Source organism: Leptidea sinapis, chromosome 6 (assembly GCF_905404315.1).
Source record: "Leptidea sinapis chromosome 6, ilLepSina1.1, whole genome shotgun sequence".
Lineage (NCBI taxonomy): Eukaryota > Metazoa > Arthropoda > Insecta > Lepidoptera > Pieridae > Leptidea > Leptidea sinapis.
In genome coordinates, this window is record NC_066270.1 from 11,356,094 (window position 1) to 11,370,009 (window position 13,916).

At 37.0% G+C, this 13,916-nt stretch overlaps 1 long non-coding RNA gene across 1 annotated transcript; it reads left to right on the top strand.

The window, feature by feature from the left end:
* The first annotated feature begins 6,004 nt into the window (after nt 1–6,004).
* LOC126965147 (uncharacterized) lies at nt 6,005–12,368 on the top strand. Its single transcript, XR_007729463.1, has 6 exons — nt 6,005–6,173; nt 6,257–6,372; nt 8,047–8,128; nt 9,125–9,300; nt 10,338–10,435; nt 11,786–12,368. It is a non-coding gene; the product is annotated as an uncharacterized LOC126965147 (long non-coding RNA).
* Nucleotides 12,369–13,916: the final 1,548 nt, after the last annotated feature.

The window sequence follows — 13,916 nt, forward strand, 5'->3', positions numbered from 1 at the left end:
CATCTATTCCTGTCTCTGGCGGTGTGAAAGGCATTGTGAACCGTAGAGTCGAGGGCGGAGCGGATCTGATCGGACCATCGTGTTGGACTGCGTCCACGAGGCCTCTTCCCATCTATTTTGCCGACCACAATGAGCCTCTCAAGGTTTCCATCGTCCTTCCTTGCGATGTGACGGAAGTATTCTAAAACTCTGCGCAGACATTCGGAAGACAATCGCGAGGAGATCCTGAGTTCACGCAGTATGGAGAGATTAGATCGAAATGCTGTCCAGGGGATACGGAGCATCTTTCTCCAGCACCACATCTCAAAGGCGTCAATGCGTTTGCGGTCTGCAGCTTTCAGTGTCCAAGTCTCAGCGCCGTACGAAAATATTGAGAAGACTAGGGTCCGTACCAGTGAGTTTTCTAAGGTACTGTACCCAAATTATTTCAGTAACGTTATATTCACACCCCATGCGCTAAACTCCCATTAAAATATGTGACGTCAAGTCAAGTCTTAAAACTTCAAATTATACTGTTTATTTGTTCTCTATTCTTTATTATGCGGTCTGCTGATAGGTCTGTTTTTTTTTGATATATCTGTTCTGGCCATATTAGCTGTTTAAGGAAAAGAAGGTTACCTAAAAATGGTCTACTATATGGATGACCTGATGGTAAATGATTACCGCAGCCGATACTCTCTTGTAACACCAGAGGAACCACAGGAGCATTACCGACCTTTAAGAGAAATAGAAAAATGTAGATAGGAATTCGAAAACCTAAAATACATACCTACTTTAGTAGCATGTGTGTGTGGGCAAGTCGGTCGCGGGAGTCCTCGTAGAACATTCGTCGATCAAATTGAGGATATTTTGAGAAAAGGAAATGTCCGAAGAATCCGGAACTTGCGGGCGTGTATGAAAAGAGTAATGAATGTAGAGGAAGCGTGTGTTTGTAATGATAGAAGCAAGATGCATTTTATTGACTCTGCCTACCCCGACGGAAACAAGGCGTGAGTATGTGTGTATAGGAAACGTGACATGGTTAAACAGAGTTGAAAATGACGTTAAAGTTGGCGCTTAATCGACTCCCTCGCTCATGTTTAAGAAATCTAGCTCAATAAAATCTTTGCACAACCTATACGAGGCTCTCTGACATGCATTGGTTCTATAAGTTGTCAGAATCTAAATTTAGACTATATCTAGACGTTAAACGCAAAACCCGTAAGTTTATCGGCGACAGAAGATCGGGACTATCCAACTCAGAAATGCGTTGGATAATGAACTCCTATGTCATGATGTCCAAAAAATTTCTTCTATTTTTTTTTTCAAATATATTTATTTAAAACGATTCAAATTGACATTAATATAACAGCAAACTGAAAATCGCAAAGATTAGTCCGATTTCTAACACGAGTTGAGTTCGTAATGATAAATAAAGTTAATAATAGAAAAACTTATGTAGGTACATACACAAAGCATACTTAGATCGGGATCAGTGAGAGACTCCTTTGCACAGGATGCCGGCTAGATTATGGGTAGGTACTACAACGGCGCCTATTTCTACCGTGAAGCAGTAATGTGTAAGCATTACTGTGTTACGGTCTGAAGGGCGCCGTAGCTCGTGAAATTTCTGGGCAAATGAGACGTAACATCTTATGTCTCAAGGTGACGAGCGCAGTTGTAGTGCCGCTCAGAATTTTTGGGGTTTTTCAAGAATCCTGAGCGGCACTGCATAGTAATGGGCAGGGCATATCGATTACCATCAGCTGATCGTCTTGTCCCTTATTTTCATAAAAAAAGGAACGCATTCAACCAGTCAAGGCCGATTCATATCTCTATGCGAAAACGGGACACCGCTATCTTTCGATCGCGCTATTCCGTCGCACACGCACAGGTTTATTTATTATTCTTGTAAAAAGAGTGAAATAGAATTGTGACTATTATTTGACCTTGACGATTATTTTTGCTGTGTTTTAATCGATAAATAGACATTTTTGTAAATTAACGTTGAACAGCTTCTAAGTTACTCCTATATTATTGAATGAAATTCAAATGGCCGATGCATACTCGTTGCGACCCAACAACTGCTTGGTACAGTCTCATGTTTGACTGCAATTATTTTTTTTTGTAGCCCTGAACGAACCCTAAAAGTGGGTACCTAACCTTTGTTAGTAATAGTCTGAATATGAAGATCAAAGAAAATTTATTGAATCTTAGTGAAGATCAAAAATAAAATTTGAGCCGAATGTGACTCTGAATGTGTCTCTTATACTAACTAGAAACTCTGCCAAGGACAAGATTATGCTATTCTTTAATAAATTATATTATTCTTTAAGAAAATGTTATAACTTTGCAAGTGTTAGCGTGCTATTATTGGAACAATATAAGTTAACGATGTTAATGTCTTCTTGTAACAGGAGGCAATCATTTTGGTTCTTTATCCGTTTGAAAATTTAGTCGCCAACATAGAGCAGTATATCATTATGCTTAAAGCTTTTTTGGATATAAATGAGGACAATATAAAACATAATGAAAAGGAAAGGATCTAAGATGGTACCTTGAGGGACGCCTGATATTGCAATGCAGGTAGTAGATGAGTAGCTACTGAGAACAACTGATTGTTGCCTGCATTCTAAGTTGGAGGAGCACCATCGAAGAAAGTAGTTCTGAGCTCCATTATAAAAAAATTTTAAGTAAAATTCAATGATTAACCTTATCAAACGCCTTTCGGAAGTCTATAAATTCAACCTATTGCCGTAAAGTATTTTAAAAGATATAGTTTATTATGAATTAGTTTCTCATAAAATCTTACAATGTATAAATTGCTCTATATATATTAAAGATTCGAATAATTTTCGCGGTTTTACATACAAGCAGGACGTATCCTTCGGAGAAACTTTTTCTGAAAAGTATAGGTAGTGAGAGCTTTGCATAGTGCAGACTAAGCTCCTTTAAGAAGAATTATATCTGGACCTGCACTATTATTCACATCCGTGTGCTATTAACATTTGCACCGACCACAAGGTGTGATATACCCGTGCCTCCAACACATGCGATTCAATTTGCGTACATACGTACGTACAGATTGATACATACATAATGAAGATGCTATTATTAAGAATAGTTAATTAAAATTTTCCATGAATATTTATAAAAGGTCGAGACAACATATAGGCTCGATGTGGGCATAGTATTTTTGCTGCTTCATAGTTTCCACGCGGAGGACGTCACGGGCATCAGCTAGTTATCCTAATAATTTTACTAGATCCGGCGGCCTTCGAACTGAAATAAAATAATGCATGCAAATTGAATTTTTTATACAAAATGCAATTACGTTTATTTTGTAAGGTCAAATATATTTATTTTATCGAAGTAATTATCTATACATTTCTACCTAACTAGTTATCTATTATATTTCCTGCGACATGTCTGCCATCTCACGGAAATGTCATTCATGCTATGCGTTAGAATTCTGGACATCTGGATTCAAAAACTTTGTGAAGGCATTATATCAATATAAAATGCCTAAGAAGCAATCTTCTTCGGTTTAAATTCTTTTAGCAATAATAATTTTACAAATAATGTAATGTAATAATAAGGTACATGGAGCAGGTCTGGCTAGTTCAAAAGGTTTCTAAATTGTACAGGTTTTGTTTTTTTTTATGGAATAGGAGGACAAACGGGCGTACGGGTCACCTGTTGTTAAGTGATCACCGCCGCCCACAATCTCTTCCAATACCAGAGGAATCACATGAGCGTTGCCGGCCTTTAAGGAAGGTGTACGCGCTTTTTTTGAAGGTATCCATGTCGTATCGTCCCGGAAACACCGCACAAGAAAGTTCATTCTACAGCTTTGTAGTACGTGGAAAAAATCTCCTTGAAAACCGCACAGTGGAGGACCGCCACACATCCAGATGGTGGGGATGATATCCTAACTTCTGGCGTGTCGTGCGTAGGTGGAATTCGGCGGCAGGAATCAGGTAAAACAGCTCTTCGGAACACTCCCCGTGATAAATGCGGCAGAAGACACACAATGAAGCGACATCTCTTCGCAACGCCAAGTGATCCAGCCGACAATTCGAGCTGCTCTGCGTTGCACGCGGTCAAATGGATCGAGCTGATACTGGGGTGCGCCAGACCAGAGATGACAGCAATACTCCATGTGTGGCTGGACCTGCGCTTTGTAGACCGCTAGAATGTGAGCCGGCTTGAAGTATTGCCGTGCTCTATTAATGACGCCCAGTTTCTTCGAAGCCAATTTGGCTTTGCCCTGTAAATGGCCACGAAATTGGCAATCGCTCGAGATTTCAAGACCCAGTATTCCGATACTAGGCGAGGCTTTAAGGGAAGTGTTGTCGCGCAAATTTGAGTTTTCTGGGGGTTAAATTGGACAAGGTTCTATTTACCCCATTTCGCGACCTTCTCAAGAGAGGACTCGATAGAAGACACAAGTTTCTCCCGGCACTGTTCGACGATTTTCCGACAGAGACTTGCATAGCAATGTATGTTGGAGGTGTCCAACATATCATTGATATGCAGAAGAAACAGCACACAGCCTTGGGGCACTCCAGCATTCACGGGCTTCGGGTTCGAGCAATATCCGTCGAAAACGACCTGTATGCTGCGCCCAGTGAAGCCTATCACTTAGACAAAATTTTTCAACACGCGTCGCTTCATCCCAAAAAAAATCTTCACTTTTGCGCTGGTTCAAGCAGGTTTATGGTAGGGCAAGATTCAACGCGTGCCTCTCTGTAGGTCAGATCAATCATGGAGCACCCATTTTCCAAACTTTCTTTTCCGATTGATGTAAATTTGCCACTATAACATCAAAACAATTCTAAGCGTTCGTAGTGCATTAGGTAGAGCAGTTGACTCTCACCACGGAGTCCCGGGTTCGATCCTCCCCACCACGCACAAATGTAACAAATATTTGTTGCAAGAGTCACATACCATCAGCTGGTGACCCACATATAATATGCTCTTTTGTCCACCATTTCCAAGTTTTCATGCAAATCGACTTCCCCTATCTCATTCACTTCATCATAATTTACCTTAGTGCTTGGTCTTCCTCGGGTTTATTCTTCAAGTTTCTTTATTATATTATATTTAGTTTATTCCACGAAAATACGAAATAATAAAATAAGGAATTCCACGTTCGGGAAACTCCGTAAAATCTTCTTGTCCCAAACATCACAGTGTCTGAAGACGAAGGTTTACAACCAGTGTGTGTTGCCAGTGATGACTTACGGTACGCAGACGTGGTCGCTAACTAAGGGCCTCATGAGAAAGCCCATGGTCGCTCAGAGAGCAATGGAGAGCTCGGAGATTCCCTGCGAGATCGAATCAGAAATGAGGAGATCCGTAGGAGAACCAAAGTTACCGACATAGTCCAAATGATTGCGAAACTGAAGTGGTAGTGGGTAGGGCTCACAGTTCGACGGACAGATGGCCGTTGGGGCAGTAAAATCCTCGAATGGCTACCACGTACCGTCGACGACCGAAGACGCATTGTTGATAGGCCCCACAAGATGGCCGACGATCTGGTCAAGATCGCCCGAACACGCTGGATGAGGGCAGCGCAGGACCTATCGTCGTGGAAATCTTTGGGGGAGGCCTTTGTCCAGCAGTGGACGTCTTCCGGCTGATGGTGATTATGATGATTAGTCCACGGAAGCGATTAAACAAAACCAAATAGAGGTGGACTTGACATACAATAAGAGGGAAAGTCAAGTAAAGCAAAGCATTTATATATTGCTATACAAAACAAAAAGAAAATAGGAAGGCAATTCAAAAGATGGGAGGACGAGATACATCGGGAACAACCTGGACTAGATTTGCCAGTGACCGAAAATAATGGAAGCATATGGAGGCCTTTTCAGGAAATGGAATAGACGAAGATGTCGATATCGTATCGAAATAATGAAGGCCAATGTTAATTTAAATGTACCATGTAAATCATCTGAATAATTTAAAATTTCTTCAGCAGTTTCTGATGTCATGACACAAACGACGTGACGAATTTACCAGAATAGTCACAGAATTCTTGTCTTATTAAGACTATATAAGTAACGTATATTTTAGGTCAAACGCTCAAAGCAAGTTCAGTCTCTGGTTTGTATTGGTAGCATACATTATAACAATGAATTTCCGTGTTTTAATACTTCTAACTTTGTGCAGCCTTGTGAAATGCCAGGGTATGTAGTAACTCTCGAATTCGAATAAAGTTTTATAAACAGCATTAATTTACCTATCAATATTATTTGGTTTTCTGTTGTAGGTGGGCAATCTTGTGATGAAATAAAAGATTTTGTTGATGGACATAACGATCGAAGACTGCAGCTCGCTAAAGGCGAAGTGCCAAAGCAACCAGCGGCTGCACTTATGAACTCAGTGGTGAGTGGAACTAATCTGTAGGCTAAACAAAATTTAATTCATATAATTCTGTTTTCATCGTAATCTGTATTGATATAGGAACACAAAGTTTAACAAATATTCACCTTCAATGCTGAAACAGTATGTAATTAATTGTGACAGTAATTTATAGTAGTACCATCTGGTTTTTTCTTTTGATTCAGTCGTATTTCAGATAATTATTAGCTACTAATAAATCTATATATATAAAAATGAATTGATGTTCGTTAGTCTCGATAAAACTCGAGAACGGCTGGACCGATTTGGCTACTTATGGTCTTGAATTATTTGCGGAAGTCCAGAGAAGGTTTAAAAGGTGAATAAATATGAACATGTTCGGAATTTAAAAAAAAAAAAAACAACAATTTCGTCGTTCGGAAATCAAATTGAAAGAATAGTTTAAAATTAATAACTAATTAGAATCCTTGTATCTGTCTAACTTTCTCAGGAGTTAAAAAACAAACTTAATTTTAGCTATCTATAGTTGATAGATTAACTACAGTTGATGATAATACTGTGATGGCAATACAACGTTTCCTGCGTCAGCTAGTTTAAAATAAATGTAAAGTAATTTAAATTAATGAAAATAAAACAACTGTCGGCTTTATAATTAGAAATATAAATATGTTACGCTTAATTATGTTAAAATCTTATTGCCTTGATTTGATAAAAAATTTAGGAAGTATGCAATACTAAGTAGTTCTACATAAATAATACACAATTCACATATAATAACAAAGAATACAAATAGCCCATTGAAAATCGCCAAAATTGTAACTTTTATCTTATATTTAAAATATATGTATAAATCCTGATGCAAAATTATTTTTATTGTACGTGTAACACAAACATGGGAATCGCGGACTCGCATCCCTTCCAAATATTGTTCCTCATTAAATGAGGAACAATATTTAAACGGATTTCAATTTAGGATGAAATTATCCAAAAACACAACAATTTGGTGTTAAAATTTTTTGCAGGGGTACCTAGTTATATATTATGTATAAATTGATATACACATTTGAATAAAACACTTATAAAGGACTGTAAGTTGTAACTGTTCTTACATTAGATTTTTGCGTAAAAGTTACATTTTTATTTTAGTAAGCCCGACGTTTCAAGACCTTTCCAGATCTCGTTTTCAGGGGGACTGCAGATGAAGTGAGTCAAAGATAGTATTTGTCATAGTTGTCATTATGAAGATTAGTGAAATTTATTGCCTCGTAGGTGGTATTTGCTGTAGGCATATTGGTTTTTGGCAAAATGTACTAACAGTGTCCTCTTCTTTTTTGGTATGTGAGAGTTTTAGACCGTCTTCTCTATTAAAATTTGGGTGTTTTTTAATTTCAATAGCTTCAAGTACCATCCGGTTCGACCAACCTAAAGTTTTGGTAAAAGAGAATAGATTTCTCCCAAGACTGGCCAAAAACCATCTGTCTTGAGCAAATACCACCTCCGAGGCGATAAATGGCGCTACATAAGAATAAAATAAAATATTTGTCTTACGCAAAAATCTGATGTAAAAACAGTTAGAATCACACTCGTTTTAATCCTTAAAAAGTGTTTTAAGAATTGTCATAAGATTGAGAAGAGATGTAACTTTAGGTACACATAGTATCACTATTATACATTTGTTGAAAAGCAATCTACTTTTAGATTTGGGATGAGGCATTGGCTGCCAAAGCGCAGAATTGGGCTTCTGAGCATGAATCCGGTCATAATCCAAACAGAACTGACGGTAAGTTGTGACTTTCCATATTAGGTGTTATTTCATATGTGCATTAATTTTGCTCACCGTTCAAGTACCGTGCCTGTAGCATTTTAATAAACGTAAAATTCTACAATTAATAGACTTTGTGAATACTAGGATGCCGCAGTCGCTCGTCATACCGCTTCGCTGCGGCGTATATTTGAGCGAGGCCAGGTAAACTAAGTCCGTGTACAATAACAAAACAAGATTTGATCAATTTATTTAAATAAATATAAATAGCGCGTGCTAATTTAGAATAATATGTAAATCACGTTTGTTTTTAATTATAATAATTGAATCAAGTCGAAAGTCAAAAAAGTTATTCTTAAGAGACAGACACATGCCATCGCTAACTTTTCCGTAGAACTATGTAAGATACACAATTCCACTATACATTATACGCACTTTGTTACATCTCAAGGGGTTTAGACAGCATTTTCGTTGAAATCTCCCAGACGCCTTTTTTTCGGACACCTCCAACAAATATCGTTAATGTATACAAAAAACTTAAACTTAACAAATTACATATATACCTTCCTTAAAACTGTGAAAACTGCATGATAATCGGTACAGTAGTCTTTTTTTTATGAAATTCAGGGACGAGACGAACAGTACGTTCATCTTTTGGTAATTGATACGCGCTGCCCATTACAATGCAGTGCAGATCAGGATTACTGAAAAACCCAAAAGTCACTTTGCGACATAAGATGTGAAGTGTCATTTGCCCAGTAATTTAACTAGATACGGCGCCCTACAGACCTAAACACAGTAATGCATAGTAATGCACGTTACTGCTTCATCGTAGAAATAGGCGCCGTCTTTGAGTTTATCGCGAACAGACAGACAGGCGGCAGAGGACTTTGTTTTATAATATGTAGTCATGATACCTAAAATAATGCCAATACGAAATAGTTTCAGATAGTCATGAATTATAAAATATTAAACTGTATATACATAATAAATATTTTGAATAATTAATTTTAGGATTAAATAGATTTTTTATCGGCGAGAATATTTACACATTTTCTACAAAAGACAAGACCTACAAACTAGACCCTAAAACTGCATTGGATTACTGGTTCAATGAAAACAAGAACTACACATATGGACCTCTGCGACGAAAGGACTTTCGATCTAAAATGATTGGAGAATACACACAGGTGATACTTGTTTCTTAAATATAAGTGAATAATTATTTATTTAAGTTCAACAAACAAATAAAACACATGTCAATTCTTAAAATTGTATGCAAAAGACCAAATCTCGTATTCCTACAAACTAGTCAACAGGTCCAAAAACATGTTAATTCCTGACAAAGCTAATTTGATCGATAGCTCATTTTAGTCGGAATGCCGTCCAGAAAAATGCATCGAAAGTATGTATTAGCACATACAAAATTCCAATTGCAGATTTTCATTTAATTTTTTATGTTTTAAGTATTTAGGAACTTCTTATGCGTATTTTTAATTTTTATATTTTTTTAAAATAGCATAACATGTTTTTTTGTAGTATTTTATATTTGTTTTAGTTATAATATATCACGCCATCATAAGTCATCTATCCAATTGAAGTATATGTTATTTATAGTATTCAAAGTGCGGCAAATAATACTACGCCCAAGTGGGCGTACTCGAGCCAGTCTCGAGTCTGTTTATGACATTGTCACAGGAGACGAAACGTGGATTTATTGTTTTGAACCCGAAAAAAAAACAGCAATCTTGTGAATGAGTGTTTGAAAATGAGAACAGGATAAAAAACAGTGAGGCAGGCAAGAAATGTTGGTAAAAAAAATGATCGTATTTTTTTTCTCAGCTACGGGTCCCATCTGCACAATTCCACTTGAAGATCAAAAGAGTGTTAATGCCGAGTGGTATTCTACCATTTGCTTACCCAGAATGTTAAAATAAGTTCGAGAGAGATAACAAGAAATCCGTTTTCTCCTACAATATGAAAACGCTTCTTCACACACGGCCAACAAAACTTAGTCATTTTTAGCTTCCGAAAAAGTATAACTCGTCCCCCATGCTGCACATAGCCTCGACCTAGCACCCTGTGATATCTGTATTTTCCAATTTAAATTTATTAAAATTTATTTTCTATTTTTTAGTTGAATTTTATATAAAGCGTGTTTTTTAGTTTTTTTAATGTATAATTTATTTTTAATTTTGAGATGGTGATATTATTTTTTAATTTTCAGATGGTGTGGTCTGATTCAGTATACCTTGGATGTGGTATTTCTAGCGTCACGAAAGATGGACTTCTACGTTATTATGTTGTATGCTATTATGGGCCGGTGTAAGTATATTTCTTGGATCTTGTTTCTCCTTATTTTATATAATAAACACATTTAAATAAAATCATGTGTGAAAAGTTGTAATAAACTTGAAATTTGCTTAAAATCTTGAATACACAAGGGCGTGCAATGGTTTTCTAGCAAGGTAGGCTGGATCTAATTAGTCGTAGTTGATCTATGGAATATGCAAAGATTGCTTACTGTTTAGTACCTAGCGTTAGGAAAAAAATATGAGTGGATTTTCATTAGAAGTTTGGTTATAAAATAACGGAATCAAATTAAAATAAATTAACTTTAGTGATATATTGTTTAGGTTCATAACGTGTAGACACTGCCTAATTTTCTATGTGATATGCACGCCCCTGTGAATAAATAAATGTATTGAAATCTTAACCTATAATAATAAATAATAAAATTCAGTCAAAATCACACACGCTAAAGAATCAAATAGATTCTTTAACCCTGGATTAGTCTCACTTCTAAAATCGATTATTTGTCCAAATCGGTTTGGGTTTACCTCCTGCCGCGCCAGGTGTTCAAGTGAATGTTCTAGAGACGCGCTTAATAACAATAATAAAAATGAAGCCCTTTTATTCCATACAAAAAACAATTAACATTTGAAAAATCAAGAATGTCAAGCTATAATATTTAAAATATCTCTTAGTTCGGCGTGTCGATTGGCAAAGGCCGCCACCTCCATCGATTTCCACTCTTTTTTGTTTTGGGCAACTCTTCTCCTGTTGTCAATTTTTTTTCATCTTCCCACCTTGCATGTTGTTTTCCTCGGTTTCTTTTGCCATCTCTTAGGTAGCATTCTGTAACTGTTTTGCTCCATTTCCCCCACTTTATCTCGCATAAGGTGCCCAGCCCATCTCCACTTTTGTTGGTCGATTCGTTTTAGTATTTCGTTAAGTTTCGTAATTTTCCTTAGGTAAGTGTTTCAGAGACGCGCTTAGTTCAATGCAATCACAGATATTTTTAATAATATTCTGTCAAAACCATCGACGTATAATTAACAACTAGGCTCCCAATCACCTATTAAAAAGTCGTCATTAATATCCGAGCGGCGTTGTATATTCGTATACATTAACTTATACAAATAACATTAAAACATTCATTCAAATTAACACCTTATTTCGTGGCAGTAATGTTCAAAGTCTATTTAATGTATACGCTCATTAGAAGTAGTAATACTACTTCACGCGCTGAACAGAAGCGAACACAAGCCAAGAACATTTTGTCTTAATAATTAACAAAAAAGTGATCTTGTTTATTCTAATATTTTTATATTACATTGCACATGTCTCGGCTATTATAAGTGAAGTGCGTCAATCATTCCTTTTATTTTTCAGGGGCAACTACATAGGAGAGACTCCTTATGAAAAGGGGTCTCCCAGCAATAAACTAACCTGCGCAGTCGGCAACTGTGCCAAGCCGTACGGAGGTTCATGCTAATCTAATAATCAATTTGGTTTAAACTTAGTATCCCGTAGCATAAATTATGAGGTAAATGGACTTTAGTACACTATTATAATGCTACCACTCTTATTACAAGGTATTGCACGGTTCCAGAGAAAAAGCATTATAACCTAAACTCAATTTATGACATTTTTTAAGTGTTGGGACAATTTTATGGGGAGGAATAAAAAGGAAACGCTTTCAATTCGTTTCTAACACTCGCCGGCCGTTGCCGCGGCACGCTACGCTCTGCTCGTGCGTGGTTTTAACTGTTCTAAGAGAACCTAACGTAAGGATTTTTTATAAATTGTAGTTCATAGAGCTTTGGTCCAATATAGTGCTACTACTCTTAGTACAAGGTAATGCGGGATTCTAAGTACACCCCATCTATTTATTATAATCTAATATTTCATACGAAACTGATAATTAATTTCACACAGCACACTTGTATTCGAATAAAGCATTGTTATGAACTAATCAATTTGTTTATTTGTTCGTACAAATACGAATAGAATTGTCATTAATTTAAAACATCACGTAATTAAACAACTTTTTTCTCTTTTTCAATATCATGTGAATACAGCTCGTTTGGTCAATGTTGCGTACTTCCATAGCTTTATGTCACACGGTTTCTTATTGTGGGGAAACGCTGCTGTTATTTGTATTGATGGAATTCGGCCTGGAATCAAACCGAACAGCTCCTCTTAGCACTCCCCGTGATCAATTCGGTAGAAGATGCAGAGAGAACCCACATCTCTACGCAACGCCAAAGAATCAAGCCGATCGGAGATAACTTGATCGTCTAGGATTCGAGCCGCTCGTCGTTGTATGCGGTCAAATGGAGGAAGCTGGTACTGGGGAGCGCCCGCCCAGAGGTGAGAACAGTACTCCATATTATGAAGCCGAATTTGCGCCTCATATATTTGCAGGCGGTGGCTTATAGTGAAGTACTATTTCGCCTTACTGAGTCCACTAAGTTTTTAAGGCCAGTTTGCCCTTCTACTTCAAGTGACCACGGAACTGAACGTCGTTCGATAAATAGACACCAAGTATACAGGCTGTGGCAGTTAGAGGAGTGATCTCGAATGGAGGGGATACGACAAAGGGAGACTTTTTAGGTTTAATTTTTTTTTAGATTTAAATAAAAAAATTAAAACAAAATTTATGAACGATGCGGCACTCGAGCCGCGACCTCTCGTCCCGTCTGAGCGCTCTCCCACTGAGCCAAGCGTTCGATTCCCGCATCGTTCATATGTTCATCGTATCGTATGTATCATCGTTTTGTTTACAAATTTAATATAATTAATCCCAGAAGTGAAGGAATCTCTTTAAAATAACAAATTGTTGAAACCGATTTTTCATTATTTTTATCATTTTCAGTTTTCGATTTATGACGACGAATAAAAACCTTTTCTTTTATAAGTATAGGTTAGTATATAATAGTATGTACTGAACCCTGGGGGCAAGACCGAGTCGTACTTTTCCGGTGTTTTTTTTATATCTTGTACCATGGTATGGAATAGGACTGAACCCTTCGTGGGCGAGCCCAGGTCGAACTTGATCCTTTACTTAAATCACAGGAGTACGATAATACAATAAAGAAGAAAGAAAAGAAAAAAAATATATTTTGAAACGTATAAGTAGTATGTACAATTTCAAAAGATATAAAATAAAAATAAACTTAAGATTGATAAATAAGCAAAAAACAAAAAGCCTTAAAAATTAAAAGAAATAAATACGATTAAAAAAAATAGTACCAACTCAGCATGATTGCGGGTTTGAAAACCAACGCAACGCCAGATTATACCAAACAATGTTTTTTTTCGTATGACAATAAGGGACGAGACGAAATAAACATTCTGAGCGGCACTACAACTGCGCTCATCACCTTGAGACATACCTAAGATGTTAAGTCTCATTTGCCCAGTAATTTCACTAGCTATGGTGCCCTTTAGACCGAAACATAATAATTGGCAGAAAGGGCGCCGTTGTGGTACCCATAATCTAGGCGGCATCCTTTGAAAA